The sequence below is a fragment of the Leiobunum rupestre genome, chromosome 11 (genome assembly GCF_980474605.1).
Source record: "Leiobunum rupestre chromosome 11, qqLeiRupe1.1.hap1, whole genome shotgun sequence".
In the NCBI taxonomy this organism is placed as follows: Eukaryota; Metazoa; Arthropoda; class Arachnida; order Opiliones; family Sclerosomatidae; genus Leiobunum; species Leiobunum rupestre.
The window spans coordinates 11,048,380-11,067,279 of NC_143394.1; the positions used below are offsets into that span (position 1 = coordinate 11,048,380).

An 18,900-nucleotide genomic window follows, 5' to 3' on the forward strand; every position below is an offset into this window, starting at 1 on the left:
TTAAGTAGCCTTTATGATCTATAACTCAATAAGTTTTTTAAATTTGCTCGCTTTAGGTAAAAGTTACGCGTAATTAACTATTAGAGGGAATATTAATTACAATTTCTGCCACCAGGTTCAACAGAAGCTTGCGCTAACTGGAACTAGACCACTTACATTCAACGGGACTCGTACCGGTTGAATGTTGGTGGCGCCATCATTTGTTAATGCAAACTTTTAAGGTATCTTTTAAAAACCATTATTCATAATAATTCATAAAATATTTAATAGTTTACTTAATATAAATTTAATAAGGACCTTCTAAGCTCCTATTAGTAATAATTCGTAAAATATTTAATATTTTAACAAAATATTAATTTACTAACACCTTCAAAGTTTTAAAAAACCGACAACTGTTGTCCCTTTTGACGTAAGTACACGTGATCCAGGGTAAAAAGCAAGTTGCAACGAGTGTTAGCAATTTCTATTTATTATTATTCTTCTAAGAATTCTTTGAAATCTAGTAAGAGCTGCAAGAACGTTGACACCATTTCGTATTAATTACCGATTTGGTAGCAAGAATTCTGATCAACAGGACGCGAATTCTGAAAATCCAGGTGATGCTTCCAGTCATAACCTCGAACCACCTGGTCACATACTCACACCATAATTCCGGAAGCTATTATGGCTCTATAAATTCTACTTTGTGTCGTAGTTTCCTAAGCATTAGTTCGGGTATTAGCCGGCAGGGGGCAGAGGGCCAATAACCGTCTAAAAGTTGTAAGTGACCCCCAAATCAATGTTCCAATATCTTTTCTAACGGCCACTCGGAGAGCTCAATATTACCGGCTTGGATGGTTCCCCATCTCCTGTAATGTGTTTTCCCGGTATTACTGCCATTGAGAGGACAATTTCTTTCCAATATTTTCTTTTATAAGCCTTTCTAGACATTCGAGATCGAAAAAATATCGCAATTGGTTGGGTGTTTCTATACGAGCGGATCGAAGCCGCTAAGAACCAGTAAACGCGGCATATGGGTAGCATTCTAACACAACTGATCTGATATCTGATCCCGTTTCAGATACTCGATCACTCGGCGAATGGCTCCCAGGTAAAATGTTTTACGAACAGACTTAGTTGTGTAATGGTTTCTAGCATTAATGTTTTGCTTTTTAGCATTAATGTATTGCTTTCTAGCATCAATGTATTGATTTCTAGCATTAATGTTTTGCTTTCTACCATTAATGTATTTCTTTCTAGCACTAATTTTTTGCTTTCTGGCATTAATGTATTGCTTTCTAGCATTATTTTTGCTTTCTAGCATTATTTTTGCTTTCTAGCATTATTTTTGCTTTCTAGCATTAATGTATTGCTTTCTGTCATTAATATATTGCTTTCTAGCATTATTTTTGCTTTCTAGCATTAATGTATTGCTTTCTGGCATTAATGTATTGCTTTCTAGCATTATTTTTGCTTTCTAGCATTATTTTTGCTTTCTAGCATTAATGTATTGCTTTCTACCATTAATGTATTTCTTTCTAGCACTAATGTTTTGCTTTCTGGCATTAATGTATTGCTTTCTAGCATTATTTTTGCTTTCTAGCATTATTTTTGCTTTCTAGCATTATTTTTGCTTTCTAGCATTATTTTTGCTTTCTAGCATTATTTTTGCTTTCTAGCATTAATGTATTGCTTTCTGTCATTAATATATTGCTTTCTAGCATTATTTTTGCTTTCTAGCATTATTTTTGCTTTCTAGCATTAATGTATTGCTTTCTGGCATTAATGTATTGCTTTCTAGCATTATTTTTGCTTTCTAGCATTATTTTTGCTTTCTACCATTAATGTATTTCTTTCTAGCACTAATGTTTTGCTTTCTAGCATTAATGTATTGCTTTCTGGCATTAATGTATTGCTTTCTAGCATTATTTTTGCTTTCTAGCATTATTTTTGCTTTCTAGCATTAATGTATTTCTTTCTAGCACTAATGTTTTGCTTTCTAGCATTAAGGTATTGCTTTCTGGCATTAATGTATTGCTTTCTGGCATTAATATAGTGCTTTCTAGCATTAATGTATTGCTTTCTAGCATTACTGTATTGATTTCTAGCATTAATGTATGTATTTCTACCATTAATGTATGTATTTCTACCATTAATATATTGATTTTTAGCATTAATGTATTGATTTCTAGCATTAATGTATTGATTTCTACCATCAATATATTAATTTTTAGCATTAATGTATTGTTTTCTAGCATTAATGTATTACTTTCTAGCATTAATGTATTGCTTTCTAGCATTAATGTATAGCTTTCTGGCATTAATATATTGCTTTCTAGCACTAATGTTTGGCTTTCTAGCATTAATATATTGCTTTCTAGCATTAATATAGTGCTTTCTAGCATTAATGTATTGCTTTCTAGCATTACTGTATTGATTTCTAGCATTAATGTATGTATTTCTACCATTAATGTATGTATTTCTACCATTAATATATTGATTTTTAGCATTAATGTATTGATTTCTAGCATTAATGTATTGATTTCTACCATCAATATATTAATTTTTAGCATTAATGTATGGATTTATAGCATTAATGTATTGTTTTCTAGCATTAATGTATTACTTTCTAGCATTAATGTATTGCTTTCTAGCATTAATGTATAGCTTTCTGGCATTAATATATTGCTTTCTAGCACTAATGTTTGGCTTTCTAGCATTAATATATTGCTTTCTAGCATTAATATAGTGCTTTCTAGCATTAATGTATTGCTTTCTAGCATTACTGTATTGATTTCTAGCATTAATGTATTAATTTTTAACATTAATGTATGGATTTATAGCATTAATGTATTGTTTTCTAGCATTAATGTATTGCTTTCTAGCATTAATGTATGGATTTCTACCATCAATATATTAATTTTTAGCATTAATGTATGGATTTATAGCATTAATGTATTGTTTTCTAGCATTAATGTATTGTTTTATAGCATTAATGTATTGCTTTCTAGCATTAATATATTGATTTCTAGGATTAATATATTGCTTTCCTTGGATTTCGCACTATTAATTCTTAGAAAAATAATTGTACAGTACGAAATCTGTTCATTATTATTAACAAAGGTGTGCAATATTAATATTTTCACTTATTTTTGTTCAATCGAAAAGAGGAGTATTAAAATTTTGCGAAATGAATTTAGGAAGATTCAAAATGTTTTCGACAAAATAATTTGGGCCAGTCGCACGCTACCATCATTACAACAAAGAAACCCAACGCCTGTATGACCCAGTGTTCAAGTGCTCAGTTAGATAGTGCAGTGAGATATTCATGGTAGAATTGTATACATTGGTGGTTTGACTAGTTTTGCAAACTTTCTACGTACACAATGAAATTAGCGATTAAACACGTATAACATCAAGACTCGATCGGCTTAATTTGCATAATAGAAATCGTTTCTATTATAATAATATAATAAATATATTAATGACCAAATCGCCATAGAACGTCAACCGATGCGTGATAAAGGCCAATTTCATTGTCATCCTAGGAACTGACTTAGATCTCCAGTTAAGCCTACCTTTTAAAATTAACTTTTAAATATGTGCTTAAAACATAAGGAAGTTTTTGTTTTAAGGTCTTTTAAAAGGAAATTGCTAGTGTTGTAAGTCGGAAACGTTTAAGGCAAATGACCGAGACCTTTTTACCGGGAAATTTTCCGTATTTTTCGAGAAAAAAATAAAAAAAGTTTTCATTCCATGATTAGTCTATTATTGTTTGCAAATTTAAATAAAGCGGCATTTTCGCCTCATTTCTTCAAATCTTTAAGTAAAACTAAACATCTAGACTAACTTTAAACTGATTAACAATGTAACACTATTAATGTTTTGTAGTATGTTTACTGATATTAGACATTTTATATCGATAAAAAGTTAAAAACATTAAAACCCCTTAAAAAGTAATTTATGTTTAATTTTTTTATTTTCCGATTTCCGGAATATTTTCCGGAAATTAATTTAAATTATTTTTTTAAAAACTGTTTTCTAGAAAGTTGAAATTTTTATGGTATACGTTATGGCTGACCTTACGCCGTTGGATTTCTTTTTTTGGCGCTACATTAAGGTTAAGGTCTACGCCACTCCCGTTGAAACGCAAGAAGAACTCAATTCAATTTATTATTCAATTCAATTCAATTTATTAAATTAGGCAACCAGAGTTTTACAAAACATAGAAAGTAAAAGTACAACGAATTATAAGTGACTGCCGGGAAATCACCCCAGAAATGATTCAACATGCTTGTTCGCGCTCAAACTTGTATCGCAGCTGATGGTGGAATATTTGAACCATTCTTATCATTTTCGCCGCATTTTGTTAAATAAATTGATTTTTCTGATTCTTTTTGGAAATTATTTATTGTACGTATTTATTTATATTAATAACAATATCTTCTTTAATTATCGTCTCTTCCCAACCTTTAACTTAAACAATTATCGGACTTTTTCTAACAAACGTAAATTTAATTTATGACACTTTGCGAAGACATTTTTAACTAGCCCAACTTGTCACTTTTTCAAGTCGTGCTTTTCGAACCAACGTCATTTTTTTGTTTTCGATGACGCTCTACAAGTTTCCCATTGACAGAATAATTCCAGCACCTAGCGGTAAAAAAATTGAGTTTTTGAAAAACGCGAAAATAATTTCCGAAATCGATGAAATTTGGTATAACGTACCATAAAAATTTCAACTTTCTAAAAAACATAGTTTTTAAAAACAATAACGTTTTCAAGCAAAAAAAAACACCCTGTAGAGCTAAGAAGGGCAAGATGATCGTCTTACGCATTGCGAGTAGGCCGGTATTATAAGCCCTTATGAATTTTGGTTCCCCGTATTTATAGCCTTATGAAATACACTTTTTAGATCGAAGCCATTTATCAACGATTTCGTCTCCATGGCAACTCGTCGATACAAAGAACGTTCCAACCGATTGAAAGTGCATTAATTCTGCCCGTTCAATCCCCTCCCCCCCTCACGCTGTCCACCCCCCTTTTACATTTTGTTACGTAATGATTAAAATCGTGATCATGTTGGAAGAGGTACCTGTACTTCATACAAATCGAAATTTATACCGCACTTCAGTTTAAGTCTAAAATAATGTACTGTTGCACAGAAATACACGCCTGATACTCACTTACACAGTAGAATTTAGTGAGTTTAGTGACTAAAAATTTTAAAAAAGTGACCGAAAAGTGACTGAAAATCTACCAAAAATGAAAAACAAAATACTGTTTTATTGAGTTTTTTGACTAGTTACACAACCAAAATAGTAACTATTACTATAACGCCTTACAAGTGTTTATACTGGCGGGCTTTTCCAAAATAAAAAAATAAATGAAAAGCGAACGGAGTTTGATTTGGTTTTATTATTTGTATAAAAAGGGATGTAAGACAGTTTTCTAACGTTCAATGCTAAGGAAATCTAAAAATTTGAAAAAAGGGATAAATAGTAACTAATTTTGGGAAAAGTGACTTTTAATGACAGATTTAAAAAAAGTGATTTTAAGTGAGAAAAATGATTCACTATCAGGCCTGGAAATAGAAGATTAAGTTTGCTTTTAATTCAAACCTGTATTTCAATTTTCTACTATCCTCAAGGGCGTACCTAAGGGGTTCAACCTCAGCACCCCCGAAATGGACCAAAGCTAGATAGAATTACTAGCTGGTTAGGTTACAAGTGTTTAAAATAGTAATTTTTGACAAAATAATCTGCTGGTTATACTTTTGAAAACGTTTCAATTTCCAGTAAAACTTTTTCTTGAAATGTAAAATGTTGGCTACAATTACTAGCTGATTAGGCTACCATGTTTTAAAATAGTAATCGTATTCGATAATTATTATTTTGCCAAAGTAAAATCTATTATTTACTTTTGAAAGCGTTTTAATTTTCAGTAAGCCTTTCCCTTCTAAAACAAACAATAATTTATAATAGTCATTTTGGCGTCAATTTCAATAATTCATCATTAAAGAGTTTTCATTTTCAGTAAGCCTTTGCCTGAAACGTAAACAAGCCTGGGAATTACAAACATTGCCAAATTTGTTGGTGGCCACACAAATCAAATATTAGCCAGGTTAACTACACTAAAGCTACATTTGTAGTAGTGTAGTTTGTAAGGAAAAAAGTTTCGACAGGGTGGTGTAAACGTTACTGTAAAAAAAACTCTAGTAAGTTCTGAAGTTAGTTACTTTCGAAGGCGATAAATAAAACGCCTTTACCCTGTATTCAACTTAAATTTATTTATTAAATTATTCAATATAATATTTGTCAGGAAATTTGGAGTGCTTATCCTGCCGTATCGCGAATGGTAAGATCACTCTGACGGCTTTGGCCCCGCCTACGAGATATAAAATCCCCTCTGCGCTTGCTTCCCTCTCACCTTGTTGTTTGTTAAGTTAACATAGGGACGTCAAAAAAACCGTCAGCCACATCGAGACGAAAATCTGCCGCGATAAGCATTCCAAGTAGAAGTATGTATTTCTGTATTTGGTTACATTTATGATGTTAACCAAGTCTTAAAAGTCCCTTTTACGCATTATTTACCGCCATCTTGTTCCGAAACATTCGATTACCCGACACTCTGCGACCTAGGAGCAACAAACACAACACCCCACACAAGGAGAACGCAACCCGTCAAAAGTCGTGCATTTTCTTGCGTACGTTTTTCATTGGCTAGACGCTTTAGCGTCTGCTACCGTCGGAAGGGGAAAATTTGGAAATTGTCTTCCGCCCCGCCCGTCGCCCGTAAAACGTTCATCGTAAAGGCTCGTGACGCTCGTCCAATGAAATTCGTACACAACCCTTCGTTAGCGTGTTTAAATGCTAGCTGCGTTCTCCTTGTGTTTGTTGCTCCTATAGCTGCGACCAACTACAATTAAACGTTCAGTGTCACACTTTTAATATTACGTTACTTACGCTCATAAAAATAGTTCAACAAGAAACATTTTACGTTTTGAATGTAAAAATGGCACCATATGCCGAAAGATTCGTGTTTCATAATTGCCTCTAGAGAGAAATATCGCTAACCAAGAATACCTTTCAAAAAATCCTGAAGCCTTTAAAAAGATTAGCCTCGAGAAAAAGCAGTTTCTTGGATAAATTCAAAGTAAAAAGTTTAACCCAGACACTTAACCCCTCTAAAAATGCAGAAACGTTTTCGTCGGCTTTTTATATTTTGTGGATTAACGTTGGGTTCGGGGAAATTAACAAGTGCGTCAGGTTGTAAAACTACGTTTCACATCGGACGTTGATCGAATAAAAAATAACCCGCTAGGCTAATACCTAGAGATACGAATCGGTAATTTACCCTAGTAATTTACGCGGTAAATTACCCTGGTAACAGTAATTTACAATTTTCTCAGGTAAATTACGAAAATGGTTACTACCCTGGTAATTACTAGGGTAATTTACTGTGGTAAATTACCATGGTAATTTACCATCGTATTCGTGTTTCACTGTTTCTCAATTTTCTTTGATCTTTCGGGCTAAAATGTACCTAAAATACGTCGCGCAAGATTACAACACTCAAAACCTAACGTTATTCGCGTTTTAGTGTATTTTTGCATCGTTTAATAATGTAATTTCACTCCAGCAAACACTAGGTCATAGGCGTAACGCACTAACTCGAAGAGCTAGGCACCGCTGCGCCACCTAGATTCGTTTTGGTTGCGAATTTCCAAGAAGTCGAAGGCCGTGTTAGAATAGTTTGAAACGTTTAATAAGAAGAATACTTATGTCCAGCCCTGTTTAAGAAAAATCACATTCATGATTCATCTGTCGTCTGCTAAAATGTTAGTTTTATTATCACTTGGTTATTCCACGGCCAACTTTGATCTCTCGCGCTACAGCGGCCATCTCATTCGTTGACGTTTCTGGGTTAACCTATGAGCAAAAGATGTGTATGACGTGAACGCCACTAGCGGATTATTATTTTTAGAATAGTTTTTACATTGAAGTCAATATAAAAACCGAGCGTGGCGCTGAACTCCTACACATTAAAGTACATTTTATAGGGGGAAAATCCTTGCTCGCGGAATTTAGACGAATGTGTGGGCCGCTGTAGCGCGAACACCGCGTGATCAAAGTTGGCCGTGGTTATTCTGAGCATCTGCGTTGGTTTAGCGTTACTTCGAAGTAGTCTAGCGAAAGAATATAGTATTCTTTCTATAATTTCATATCATTTAAATAAGTAAATAAAGTTTTATTTGGTAAAATGGGTAAAAAAAAGAAAGTAGACCTAGTTATTCAGAAATATTTTGAGCAACAAACGGTTTCTTCTTTGTATTCCTTGTTTTAATTGTAAAAAAAAACCTTTTTAAGAAAAAAAATAAAATTACGGTAATTTACCGCAACACGGTAAATTACGCGGTAAATAACCGCGTAATTTACTGATTTCTTAAATTACCGTAATTTAAGAACTCTACTAATACCCAAGGCGCCACCAAGTCATCTAGTCAGGTGGACGGGTTACAAAGCGTAGGATGGTGGTGGCAAGCCCTTCATGCCACGCTAGACAACAGCTCCCTACACTTACTATTACCGTTAAACTCCAACAAGTCTTCATCATAAACGAAACATTACAGCTACTGAAGACAAGTTACTATACTTTATCTGTTTGAGTATTATAAATTTCATTGGGCCTTGACCTTAAACATAAATTAGCGCCAAGCTAGGTTTCGGGGATTATGTGTGAGCTTCGTAAGCAGGTCGATAATTCTTTTAGGTTTCCCTTTAAGACACGCCCAATTGTTTTGATTTAAAAACAGAGCTAGATTTATCAATTAAGTTTTATGAAAACTACAGAGTTTTTAAATTTGCTGGGACCTTGAAATAAATTAGTTTGAAATACATCAAATGATCCAGTTGAGACCTTGAAGAAATAAAGACTACAGGAGAAGCAAACGGCTCAGGAGTTAGGTTTCATCAGTGGATGTAAAGCGGATGTATCCCCGCCCTCCAAGTTGGGGTTATTTTCGCATAGCGCCATCTGTATTAAGAAGAGAGAACTACGAATCTTTTTGTTATTCTTTCCCGAAAACAGATGGCGCCAATGAAACCGGGAACTGTTGCTACGATATGTCGCTACTGGATTAATCTATTTCATCATTTAATAGACAGATTAAGCCACCCCGTCGAAAACGCGAACGGGGAACTTGTAGCCGTATATATATTCTACACAATTAAAGCTACGTTTTAACTCCTACAAGTTTCCCCTACACGTTTTCGACGGGGTGGCTTAATCTGCCTATTATTAAAGTCGGAAGAAGTCCGTTTTGGGGAACACATTGTGAGATCCCAGGAGGATTTGATCCAGGGCTCGGACATTCAAAGAAATCCCGTACTCTTTCTAAGAAATCCGAAATACAGCCTGGATTTCTTCAAATTCCGGAGATTTAATCCCAGACGTCAAAATCCCGTACACATTTTTGGTGAATGTCCGACCCCTCGGATTTGATTTCCACTTAAAAATAATAATAATAATCAGCTAGGCTAATACCCAAGGCACCACCATAGGCCTAAGTCATCAAGCGACTTTTAAAGTCATTAATTCCGGTGGCCGTGTTACAATGCGTAGGAGGGTGGTGACAAGCACTGCAAGCCACGCTGAAAGTCGTCTAAACATTGTCATTATCTCGATGTAGAATTAAATACAACTTTTAAGCGGCGAACTCCGTAAATAGGCTTCATAAAATCTCGTGATTATGATTGGCCAAATCTGCTACCACGAGGTATGAAAGAGGAGGAGTTTCTTTAAACAACTTCATCCGACTACATGCCAGATAAATGCGTAAGTTTCGCGGCGGATAAACTACAATAAAGCCTGGTTTTCACTTGGCGGAAAATCACCGACTGAAAGTTTGACGTCGGCGATATGCTTTTCGACGTTTCGCTCACTGTCGGCGTTTTAGCATTTTCACTTGGCGTTTTTTTTTGGGCGGAAATAAAGCGATTTCTTTCAGGCAGCGAGTTCGTCGGTTTTCGTCTGATAGTGGAGATTTAAGCCTAGGCCTAAAAATGGATGATTTATCTGATCATAATAGTGAACTATTGATTAAAGCTCATGTAAGCATTTTAAATTTAATGTTATTTTACATGAACTATCGTGTTCAAAGAAATATGAGTTATGAAAGATCGGTTTGTGTGAAAGAAACATACTGGAAAAGAAGGCAACAAGGGTATAAAAAAAACACGTTCCAAAATTCACAGAAAAGCACGTGGCCGAGTTCCGGATGCAAGAAGCAGGAAATTAACCATCCCCCTTACGTCACAGTCACCTTTCGAAAATAGTTTTTGATTGGTTGAAAAAGAGCGAAATCGCCCAACTGAGCCAAAAACCGAAAACCGACGGAATTTCCGCCCGGCGTCGACGGAAATTTTCGCCCATTTTCCGTCGACGCCGGGCTTTTTCGCCCAAAAACCATTTTCGAAAGGTGACTGTGACGTTAGGGGGATGGTTAATTTCCCGCTTCTTGCATCCGGAACTCGGCCACGTGCTTTTCTGTGAATTTTGGAACGTGTTTTTTTTTGATACCCTTGTTGCCTTCTTTTCCAGTATGTTTCTTTCACACAAACCGACCTTTCATAACTCATATTTCTTTGAACACGATAGATCATGTAAAATAACATTAAATTTAAAATGCTTACATGAGCTTTAATCAATAGTTCACTATTATGATCAGATAAATCATCCATTTTTAGGCCTAGGCTTAAATCTCCACTATCAGACGAAAACCGACGAACTCGCTGCCTGAAAGAAATCGCTTTATTTCCGCCCTAAAAACACGCCAAGTGAAAATGCTAAAACGCCGACAGTGAGCGAAACGTCGAAAACCATATCGCCGACGTCAAACTTTCTGTCGGTGATTTTCCGCCAAGTGAAAACCAGGCTTTAAGCTCGGCCCAGTTTCCGTCCAAAGAAGCCGATTTTTTGTTCGGAGCTATCTCGAAGCGGAAAACTTTCGTTGGGGTTTGGAAATGAGAATGCAAGACAAGCTAGCGACTTTCCCCTAAGCCTCGGTCACCCCAAACTGCAGCCGAAAAGTATACCCTGATAAAGTCTTAATGCTATTTTTTGCCTGCAGATAATTTTTATTTTCCCCGTGTGATCGGATCTCCGTTTTTGCGACTTAGTAACCTTCCAGCCTTTCTCGATGTGATCAACTTTCAGCGGGCAGTATACGATTTTCCGTGTTGATAGCGAAAGCGTTTTACGTAACTTTGTGATTCGGCCTTGCCCTACATTTCGTTCTTTGTTACCGTATTTTGTTTTTAAAGCGTTTATGTTTTTATGGGAATTTTGACCTGACCCACGTTTTGGTCTTTTTTATTGTTGTAACTATTACAATGGACATTTTTCCCAAAGTAGTTTATTTTCTTACACGTTGGATTAAAGCGAAAATATTTTAGATGTAGAAATTTTGAAAAAGAAGATGTCGCTACTGCCCTATCGTCGTACGTTCATTTTCTTCTCGCATGGACAACGCCGTAAGCGTGGGGCTCTACGCTATAGTGAGTTGCAGGCTAAGAAAGACAAAATATATAGTACAATCGGCGCAAGGATGCCTCAGATCGTTTCCGGTCATTCCACCCCGCGAAATTTGAATTTGGACATTTTACGGTCAAATTCGAATTTTGCTCTTTTTGTCGTCTTTTAGCGCCATCTAGAGACCAAAATTGGAATCTTTATTTTTTAATTTCATAATTGTGGTGGCGAGCAAATTTAAAAGATAAGGCATTCCTATCATTCTTAAATTTAAAATAGTATGTATAATTATTTAATTTTGTAAATTTATTTCTACGTCTTACCAGTTAAATCGGCAGTTTCTTTTAAAATAGTTACCACGCTTTCTGGGGGGTAACGTTGTCTTAATGAGCTATAGACGTTTTAAATTATATTTTTATCTTTACCTGTTAACAATAAACCTTTATCATGCTTTTTATAGTAACCTCTTGGGCTATTTAAAATATTTGGAGCTTCAATTGTCGAACCTTCTTTAGCTGCATTCAGTAATGAAACTCATGACAACATGAAATTAAAAAATAGATTCCTATTTCGGTTCCTAGATGGCGCGAAAAAACGATGAAACTCGCGAAATTTGAAATTGACCGTAAAGTGGTCAAATTTAAATTACGCGCGGTCGACTGGCTGGAAATGGTCTGAGGTATCCTTGCGCCGACTGTACTATATATTTTGTCTTTCTTAGCCTGCTACTGACTATAGACCTTTACTTACGGGGACCTTATGATAGGCTTATGGTGCAACTAAAACCAGTCCTATGACAAATTGTTCTTTGTATATTAGGGCGGGGCAGACACGCAACTAAGCCTTTGCCGGAATCCATAAAACAAAACATAAAAGAAAGGGTAACAAAACACTGTTATGTGGGTGTCATCAGTCGGGGGCACTTTGGGCCATCAGCTATTGTTATCATTTTGTGAACGTTGACGGACAAATAAAAGCAGATTTAGGATCATCTTAGATCTATCTGTCAACCATTTCACAGTCGTAACGAGTCGAGATTAAGTCAAAAAGCAAAACCCTTCTTGACCTTTCAACTTCCGTCTAACATTAAGTCGTCTTTTTACGGCGACCACCGGAAGCGAATGTTTCCTTTTCCGGTTTGTCTGGATCACCAATAAATGGCCTTTAAATTACATTATCTATATAATAAACTGTCGCAGTGGCGCAAGTGAAACAGCGTCACTGTGGCGTATCCACTCTTTTTCCTATAAATAAAAAATGGCGGCCACGGCCAAAGCTCTCGTTGCTATGGAGATATATGTATAAAAATTAATTTGTATTCAAAACCGCAACCTTGTTGTACATCAGATAGTTAAAGGGAATATAACCTCAGGTATTTGGTGTGGAACACCAACGCTTGCAGCTCTGGCCGCTCTTGCCTTCGGCTTTAAAAATGTTTGGCGCCACTGTACAGGGACATTTGAAAAATTGAAGGGGTCTTCCGTAAAGATTGCTTTGCAGGTTATATTCCCTTTAAAAATTAGTTTGTATTCAAAACCGCGACCTTGTTGTACATCAGGTGGTTAAAAATTAATTTGTATTCAAAACCGCGACCTTGTTGTACATCAGGTTGGTAAAAATTAATTGTTATTCAAAAACGCAACCTTGTTGTACATCAGGTTGTAAAAAATTAATTTGTTTTCAAAACCGCAACCTTGTTGTACATCAGGTTGGTAAAAATTAATTAGTATTCAAAACCGCAACCTTGTTGTACATCAGGTTGGTAAAAATTAATTTGTATTCAAATACGCAACCTTGTTGTACATCAGGTTGGTAAAAATTAATTTGTATTCAAAAACGCAACCTTGCTGTACATCAGGTTGGTAAAAATTAATTTGTATTCAAAAACGCAACCTTGTTGTACATCAGGTTGTCAAACATTAATTTGTATTCAAAATCGCAACCTTGTTGTACATCAGGTTGTCAAACATTAATTTGTATTCAAAGCCGCAACCTTGTTGTACTGTTGTACATCAGGTTGGTAAAAATTATTGTAGGAATATAAATTTAACTTCCGGTGTAGTTTACTTCAGGAATTCAAGATGGCCGATTCGTTTAAATATTCACTATGAAAATAAATATTTAAAATTAATAGAAATTGGGTAACAATAGTTGATTTTATAAAATAAAAAGTGGTCTTGCCAACTTGTTAAACTGTTGCTCTTACTTCACAAGACCCAGCTTATTAGTGTATTCTTCGCACGAGCGATTTGCACGCGCTCTAGAAAAAGCTATATTCCTCGCGACTGTAGCGCGCGCTCGTAGGCTTGTCAAAGTAAGAGACTGTGACGTAAGAGCAACATTTCAACAAGAAGGCCACGTTACTTTATAAAAAGAACTATTAAAGCGAGGATGATTTTTATAGAGGATGATCTCAATTATTTATATTATCAAATGAAGGCGGTTGAAAGAAATTAAAGGTTTAACGTATTGTTTATAAAGGCATTGAATTACATGGAGTTTTTCCTTACAAGACCGTGTCCTTAGCAGTTTTTTGTCAAACTCAACTAGCCCATTTTTAAAATCAAGATTATATTTAAATAGATTGTATCAATTACATCAAGCAATTCTATTTTATTTTTTTTTGTTTTTAAATAAATTCCATCAAAAGAATCAAACCGAATATCTAGAATTATCTGGTTTTCGCTTTAAGCCGAAGTTATATTTGTACTCCCAAATATTTTTAGAATTCTATAAAAACAAATATTTCGCGTTACTTGATTTTGAATTTGGAAAAATGCGCTATTTCAATTAAAGCTCCCGAAAATCAAAACCGTGGTATTTACAAAAAGCTATCTAGAGTTGTAAGTCGAAATAATGTTCCGCGGAAAATGACCGAAGCATTTTTTTCCGGAAAATTTTCCGTATTTTTCCGAAAAAAATAAAAATGTTTTCATTCCATGATGAGTCTAATATATTGTTGCAAATTTAAATAATTCGGCATTTTCGCCTCATTTTTTCGAATCTAAAATTAAAACTAAACCTCTAGACTAGTTTAAACTAATTAACAATGTAACACTATTAATATTTTGTAGTATGTTTACTGTTATTAGACATTTTATATCGATAAAAATTTAAAGACATTAAAAACCCTTAAAAAGTAATCTATGTTTAAATTTTATAGTTTTCCGATTTGCGGAAATTAATAACTCTAAAGCTATCCATACAGTTATACCTCTCTTTCGTTCTAAAGCCCCATGTAACGTGAACTACGTGGTTTTTGTTTAAAGACGATGAATTGAGAAAAATAAATAAGATTTTTCGTTGATATTCGCGGCCATAATGTTTTATGTCCTTTCTTTTCAAATTGCCATTTCGTCTTTCAGCGAAAATATTGCAGAGTTGCCGTTGCTTTTTCTTCAAAATTAAATTATATCTGGAGCCGTATTTCCGATAGCCGGGTTATATATTTTACACACGAAACTTATTTCTAAACACAAGGGTTCCCAGCGATCCTGTAATCCCAATGAAATCCTATAATTCCATTTCGAAAACTATTTTCCACTAAATGTTCCTGTCACGATCACTGCCGTAAATTCGCTCTAAATCTTTTGAAATATTTTAATGTTAGTAAAGACACGAACCAAAATTTTTGCAAAATACGATAGGTCAACACAAGTCGCAAACCGAATTGGTCCGGGTGTATGGATAAAATATTTCGACAACCTAGATATTAGCCAAGCTGATTAAAAAAAAAACACCATCACTTTGTTGAATAAGTTATTTACAGGCTTAGTTACAAATATTAAAACCTCAACATTTTCGTACATATTTTTTTAATTACACAAAACTAAATGATAATATTAATAATAAATATCTTTATGAAAAAACTAATCAGCTAGACACCCAAGGCACCACTCAAGTCAGCTAGCGACTATAATTGCGTTTAATTCAGGTGGGCGGCTTACGATGCGTAGGAGGGTTGTGGCTAGCCATTCATTCCACGCGAGCCAACAGCTCCCTACACTTTCAATTACCGTTAACCTCTACAAGGTTTTAGGTAGGTACAAGGTGGTTAGAATTTGGTGTCATACGGGGTACATTCGGAAGTATTTTTGGGGTGAAATCGCCATAGGGGTTTTTGGGCTGTACCCAACTGAGTAAAATAACGAAATATTAAAAAATAATTATTCGGTTTCAAAACCGAACAAAATTCAAAAATATCGCCAAAAACTGTACAATACTTTAAAAATAATCCCTAAAAACACAAATATTGCTTAGCAATCAAAACACCAATCACAACTGCCAAATATTCCAAAAAGCACTCAAAAGTTAATAAAATCGTACAAAAACCCAAAAATAAAAACTTTTATTACCACCTTAAATTACAAAAATTAAAGCTTTTAAAAAAATTGAAAACAAAAAAGATTAAAATCGTATTTTGAATCAATATTCAACTAAATTCTAGTTATCCTATACACTATTTATTTATTAATTAAATATTTGTACTATACTGGTTAAAAGTAAGCCGATAAAGTTCTGGCATTCAAAACTCGTACCATTCGATATAAAAATATTATGAACTGGTAATTTTAATAAATGTCTAGATAATTTTGTTAAAATACACGAAAAGTAAAAAGAGGGCAAAAAGGGAAACTCTAACAAATTTAAAGTAACGATAAAACTTACGAAATACTCGAACCAATAGGTCTACCAGGATAAAATAAACGAAACTCGGACCAAATAGATCTTCGAATCAAGAACAAATAGCCCATAAGTGGTTTTTATTACTTTTAACTAGGTAATTTTGTGTTATTTATCCTATAGTTATTATCAGACTACTCATGGTGAATTAAATATGGCTGCGTTTTAGAGTATTGGGTATTAGCCTAGTTGCTTATTATTATTATTATTATTATTATTAATAAAACATATCATTTACCAGAATTTGCTAATAGACGTTGAAAGAAAATATAAAATTTAAATCAATTTAAAAATCTACCTTTAAAATATTGTTTAGTTCGTTTGATCGCCACTAGATGGCCGCGGTGAAACGTAGCTTTATGAAAAAATATACCCGGTAACAAGTCCCTCTTGGGAGTAGTTTGTCAACTTCACCACAGTATATAATTGAAGCCCCGCCCCTTTTATTGCCATCTGGTGTAATAAGTATAGTATACATAGTAATAAACGAACCGTTCGGCCTTAGATAACGTTTGCTAAACATTAAAGAGACGTATGGTAGGTCGCTTCACACGGGACACCGGAGTACGACGTGTGGAACACTTTTACAGGCGCCAGTAGGCCAAAAATAGATCATCAGCTGAATTATTAATGCCATAATCAATCTACGGGACGTGACCGGAATCCGGAGTGACACGCCGTAGAGGAGACAAAAATTACGGTTATTAGGGGCAGATTTTATCGGTTATGACAACGCGGACCGTCATATGATTGCTTTCGACAATGTAATTACGGACTTACATTGAACGATTTGCCTTTTGCGGGCTCTTTCGCGCTCTAATTAAACAACAAAAGTTTGGACCATAATTTCAAAGAAAAACTATTTCATAACTTTACGGCGAAATTACGACATTAAGTAGTGAAACGTTATTTTGTTAAATTCAATATTAGCTTAAAAAAAGGTTGTGGAGAATCAATAAGTTATTAAAAACTAGAATCGAGTGTTTTTACATTAGAAAAATTTTTTTTCCGCGGAAAATTTCCCGCTCGGAAAATTTTCCGGAAAATTACCGAGGCCTTTTTTCCGGAAAATTTTTCGTATTTTTCCGAAAAATATTAAAAACGTTTTCTTTCCATGATTTGTCTAATATATTGTTTGCAAATTTAAATAAAGCGGCATTTTCACCTCAATTTTTCTAATCTAAAAGTAAAACTAAACCTACAGACTAGTTTAAACTGGTTGAAATGTAACACTATTAATGTTTTGTAGTATGTTTACTGATATTAGTCATTTTAAATCGATAAAAAGTTTAAAACATTAAAAACCCTTGAAAAGTAATTTATGGTTAAATTTTTTATTTTTCCGATTTGCGGAAAATTTTCCGCAATTCGGAAAATTTTCCGGAAATTTTTCCGCATTTTATTTTTCCGGAAAATTAACAACCCTACATTAGACTGACTCAATACTTGATTTTTCTAATTATTTTTAATCTTCTTTTCGTGTATTTAAATTATAGTAGTCAAAAAAATTTCCCGGAAATTTTCCGGATTTTTCTAAAAAAAGTAAAAAAAAAAGGTTTTCATTCCATGATTAACCGTATTTTTCCGGGGAAGAAAAGAAAAATATTGTTCCCAAATTTAAATTTCGCGGCATTTTATTCTTATTTTGTCTAGACTAGTCTAGAATAAAAACTCTTAAAAAGTAATACGTTTCATTTTTATTTTTTCGCATTTAATTTTTCCGGAAAATTGACAACTCTAATTTTAATTTTTAGTTTACTTAGTTCGTAATTGCAATTTAAAATAGGTTATTATAGATTTCCCTGATTTTTGCGGTTCTAAGTGCTCTCGGATAGCGCATCCAGAACAGCTTTCTTCTACAGGGTTGCTATAGTTTCTTTAGATTCAAATTTCCTGAATTTTCCAGGTTTTCCCTGACCATTTCTAGACATATTTCTCGACTATAAAATAATAATAATCAGCTAGGCTAATACCCAATGCACCACCTTAAGCCTAAGTCATCGAGTGACTTTTAACCTATACTTTAAAAGTTTTATTTTTGCAACCAAAATTAACTTCTCTAAATTTTACCTGACATTTTTTACTATTTCTTGAAATTCCCTGACTTTTCCCTTCATTTTAGACCCATTTTAAAATTTCCCAGATTTTCCAGGTGCTATGGCAACCCTGTTTTATGGTGCCATAATTACTGCCATGTTAGGTAGGGCTGGATGAGCTCGATCCAAAATGCGTATTAATTATAACATCATTCTGTAATATTTTGCCGAAGTTATTTTTTTTTGTTTTTGAAAGTGTTTTTTAAATAATAATCATAATCAGCTAGGCACCTCCTTAGGCCTAAAGCCACGTTCACACGTACCTTCCGAAACATTTAGCCTCGTTTCGATCTCGCCGCGGTTCTTAGCGTTTGGAAATCTGTTGGTTCACACGTTTGATTTCCAGTGAGTTTTGAAGAAAATTGGCCACGCGTAGTATAGAGATAAAACAAGTTGGCAAGCCAAAATATACCTCTCCTCGGAAGAGTTTTTAATTTTCAGTGAAGCGTAACTGTATCCGTGGTTCTGCGGTAGAACGCTCACCTGTCGTGCAAGAGGGCTCGGGTTCGAATCCCGGCCTAATAAAAAGTTATACTTCACCCAATGACAAAAAGAGGGCGCTTTTGGAAAAACCTTTTCCCTGATTCTAAGAAACTGGGTACGCAGTGAT

At 34.4% G+C, this 18,900-nt stretch overlaps 1 protein-coding gene across 1 annotated transcript in view; it reads right to left on the reverse strand.

Annotated features, from left to right (window-relative positions):
- Positions 1-18,900, reverse strand: part of SK (small conductance calcium-activated potassium channel) — a 351,468-nt gene that overhangs the window by 65,272 nt on the left and 267,296 nt on the right. The gene's annotated exons all lie outside the window — the stretch shown is intronic.